The 4,429-nt window shown below is 45.9% G+C and overlaps 1 pseudogene; it reads right to left on the bottom strand.

Annotated features, from left to right (window-relative positions):
- Positions 1-2,130: 2,130 nt before the first annotated feature.
- LOC123856591 (large ribosomal subunit protein uL14-like) lies at positions 2,131-2,541 on the bottom strand (annotated as a pseudogene).
- Positions 2,542-4,429: the final 1,888 nt, after the last annotated feature.

The raw sequence follows: 4,429 nt of genomic DNA, 5'->3' as shown, positions 1-4,429 counted from the left end.
GTTATCGTCCATGCAGCTGAGGACCCCAGACTGCTGGCTGGCTAAGAGTGGTTGCCCTTGCGAATGTTAATTCTGCCTCCACTGGCTGCTGAAGGTTTTACCAAGTTCATGGACCCTAAGCTGGGGCAGGGGATCACTCACTTCCCCTAAGTGCCGGATTTAGTTTCAAACAGCAAGCGGATTGAATAGGCAAAGAAGGGAGAGGATCAACCACAAAGAATATCATGTTACAGAGAAATTTCCAGAAGCCAGAGTAGGTTCTTCGGGTCTGTCCTGAGTCTAAATTGATAGGGAAACTGTGAGCCGGCTCAATGTGTAGTATGCTCCTGTAATATTGTGATTTATTATATTTGGTCTTCATCCTGTTTCTGGCCCAGAGCTCCTAAAGCCCTTAGAATTTCCTAAGTGATAAGAGGAATGGAGGCGAAAGGAATATTGTTATTCACAACAAGCCCCTGTCAACCACACCGACTTTAGGTTAATAAGGTGATTTTTGGAAAGCCTCTAGGTAACTACAGGTGGAAATGGGTTACCAGGGGAACCAACCAAGTGATTAGTGGGTTGGAACTTTCTGCCACACCCTTCCCCAACCTCAGGCGAGGGGGCGGGGAAGTGGGAGGGGCTAGAGGTGCGCTCAGTCGCCATTGGCCAATGATGTAATCAATCTTGTCATAAAATGGCGCCTTTATAAAAGCCGAGGAGCGCGTCTGGGTGGCAAATGCCGAGGCGCTAGGAGACCGTGAGGAAGCGCTTCTTCCCACGTGGACTGAGGTCTCTTCCATTTGGCTGTTTCTGAGTTTCAGTGGTTGCCCCCTCTGGCCACCCTTACCGGCAGTTTCGCTTTCCACAGCTTTAGTTACTTGGGGTTTACGGAGGTCCCGCAGCCGGTCATTCTCCTGACGAATAAGCAGAAGCTCAGTAGTGGCCTTGCCGGACCTCAGCGTGGCTGCGTCATTCACTTGGCGTCATCCTGTCACGTAGGCGCTTTACGTCCCCTCAGGAGAGGAACGGTGAGTACCGGACCACCGCTATTCTGACAGAAACCATATGCACGTAACCTTTATTACAGCATAGTTTGGTTGTATTTTATTACCAGTCATTGTTGATTTCCTTTGCCTAATTTATAAATTAAACTTTATCGCACGTACATACGTGTGGGGGACAAAAGTCTGTATTGGTTCAGTTCTATCTGCAGGCATCCCCTTGGGGTCCTGGAATGTGTCCCCGCCGATAAGGGGGGGCCACTGCATATCCTCCAATAGTTATAGTCAACTGGAAACGCATCAGTCATCTAGTAAGTCAGCTGTTCGCCTGAGTTCTGTGAGCCACTTGAGCAGATTAATTGACTCTGAGGCGGGGGCGGTGCTGGGAACCTCTGACCTGTAGCCGTCGGGTCAGAAGCACAGCTGACAACAGTTGGCATCTCAAGTGGGGTGGGGGCGGTCTCGTGGGTCGGAGCCCTCAACCCGTGGAATCCCACGGGCCCTCCAGGTAGGTAGCAGCAGAACTGAGTTAAATCGTAGGACAGCCAGCTGGTGTTGGAGAATTGCCTGGGGAACCCCGTGGCATTTGGTGGCCAGAAGGATTTCGAGCGTGTGGAAGTCAAGGAGAAAAAGTTTTTCCGTCATAGCTTCTAACTTCTTTCATTTGCCAAAGCATTTCTGAGCACCCGTAGTGTGACAGGTGCTGGAGATGGAGAGTAGCCTTTTCTTTTTTTTTTTTTTTTTTTTTTCCCCTTGGTAGTTGTGAAACAGGCCTGCCTTGATCATTTCAATCCAGTGTGGTTATGTGCTCAGATGTAGGCATAGCTCAACATTTTGTGGGAGTGGGGGGTTTAATCATATCAGCTCACCTTTGCTGAATTTCTGCTGTGCAACAGGTATTATGCTCAGTGCATTCCTCCAACAGTCACATGTGCTGCAACAACCCTATGTGGCAGATTTTATTCTGCCCATTTTACAGATAACAAAGCTGGAACTTAGGCTAAATAACTGGCTAAGCCACATAGGTAGTAAGAGGCAGAGCTGGGATTCAAAAGTCAGCCCTGTGCTCTTTTTTTTTTTTTTTAGCAAATAATTTCTAATTTTTTTTTTTTTTTAAACAAATGCACCAAAGAATCAGGCAATGCTGTCAAGCGTTGGATATAGTCCTGGGCTACAAGTCTGCACACTCCTTTGCTACTGGTAGGTCCTGTGATAGCAGAGTCTTTCATTTCACCTTTATTGTTTACTATGACCTCTGTTATCTTCAAAATAAAGAAACACACCATCTTTTGCCAGTATGATTTCCGTTGTTGAATTACCACTGCTGGATGTACCTTCTTTTTGAGCTCTGGTTTGCCTTTCTTTACTGTGGCCTTCACGATGTCACCCACACCAGCGGCAGAAGTCTGTTCAGTTGTCCCTTGAACCCCTTCACAGATATGATACACAGATTTTTGGCTCCTGTGTTGTCAGCACAGTTAATCATGACTCCTACCAGAAGACCCAGAGAAATCTGGAATTTCCCACTGGAGGACCCACCACATCTGTGCTTCAACATCTTGAACACCAGAAAGGGACCCAAAACCAGCCTTTGGGTGTGCGTTTCCCACCTCCTTGGCCTGCAAAGGTTTAGAGAAGGCTTCCGGACACCCAAGGTGAGCCTTAAAGGCAGGGTAGGACACCCCAGTGTTAGTCAACATGGGTTTGCCTGAGGGATGTCTGCTCTGGAGGGGTGGGGTTGGAGGAGACCTTTGCCCCCAGAGCTGCTGTCCTCCTCTTTCCAGCCACCCTTCCTGGCTCCCCCAGGAAGACAGGCCAGAAGCCCCAACAAGAAGCTGTGAATCGGTGGCAATTGAATTGAGTTTTACTGAGATTGGAGCCAGCTGGAGATGAGGAGAAAGCAAAGAGGGTCTTTGAGCTGGATCTAAATATAGCCTTGCCAATGTGCTTAATTTTTTCCCCCCTCACCACTTCATTGTTGACTTTGAAGGATCTCAACTCCCTGGAGGAAATGTTTAAAGCTGGAGAAATAGTGTTTTTCTTAAGTTTGTCTTTTGTGTAAATAAGAGGAACACGAAGCACAAATGTTACACTGGTTCTTACTGATTTAAGTCCTAACAAGTTAAACAGTTTTACAGTTGCCAGCTTAGTGTCTTTTCATGGCAGTTCTGCAGCTAATTGTGGGGAATGCCATGCCTGAGGTGATGAAACTTAATGCCCTGGGTCCCAGTTCCCCATGACTTTCCTGTGTCTTTGTCTCTCTACATATTGTTACTTTTTCCTGGTTCTCTTTGTAATACTGTCTTTCTCGTCATCAATGTCTCTTCTCCATTCTCTTAAATCTCCACCAGTCTTACCCTTTTGTTCTGTTTTCACTTGGGATGCTGCAATAAATAGAGCAGACACAGACCCAGACCTCAAGAAGTTTGCAATATGCTCTTTCCATATTGTTCAGTATCTGTTAGTGGCTTGGTGCAGCTGGTTGCTGTCACGTCTGCTTTTGTTGCTGTCATCCTAAGGATCTGAGAAGGAAAGAGAAATCATGCTTTTTTAAAAATGACCTAAGTTCTCAAGAGCACACAGCTCACATAGCTGTCTGTGAATCTTGGTAACTACTTCATGCTAGGTCAGGGCTTCTCAGCTTGAAGTCTGTGCATGAGCTTCAGGGGGATGAGGGAGACTCTGAAATAGTAAGCAGGTTTTTAAATGCATGTGCATCTTTGGGGGTCAGTTTCACAACTTTCATTGTATTCTCAAGGTCAGTCATGAGCCAGATGCTGTGAAGAACAACCCACCCCCCTACCCCAACTAGTGAGGCCCCAGGTGGGGAGCCCAGGGACTTAAAAGAGAGTCAGAATTTGTTCAACTCTGAACAAGGGTTCTTAGTGGTTCTCTCAATCAGGAGCTTTATTTACCTTCTCAGGGCATCAGTGAAGAAATAAACCAATAGCCACATTTGACCTTTCATTTTATCTTAAATAATTTCCTTTGTATTTAGTCTTGTTTGTGGGTTGATTTAATACCGAAATACTAAATTATTGAACTTCGTTAGGCGATTGAAAGAGCAGAATATTTTCCTTCTATGAGAAGGATGGAGCTACTATTGCTTTATTCTTTGCTATATTCTAAAGCTATAGAGTTGGAACAGAGCTAAAACTTCATGTAGTCCACTTTGAAGCACCAACCCCCGTTGCCTCATCCACAATTTTCTCTAGAGCACTCCCATCAAATGGCCATGTAGCCATTTCCAGGGACAGAGAATGCTGTTTATTCATTCATCCATTCACCTGTGTCCTCCCATATGCCATATACTCTGCTAGGTTCTGGGAATTTGATGATGAAGATGACAACAACACCCTTGTGTTCAAGGAACTTAAAATTGGCAATCTAGAAAGACAAACATGGAAAAAGGATGAAGAGTTTTAGAACAGGGACAGCTCTGAGGC

This window comes from Mirounga angustirostris, unplaced genomic scaffold (assembly GCF_029215605.1).
Source record: "Mirounga angustirostris isolate CCGP_5_RB_7025 unplaced genomic scaffold, mMirAng1.0.hap1 SCAF_13, whole genome shotgun sequence".
Lineage (NCBI taxonomy): Eukaryota > Metazoa > Chordata > Mammalia > Carnivora > Phocidae > Mirounga > Mirounga angustirostris.
This window is presented reverse-complemented; position numbering and strand designations above follow the sequence as displayed.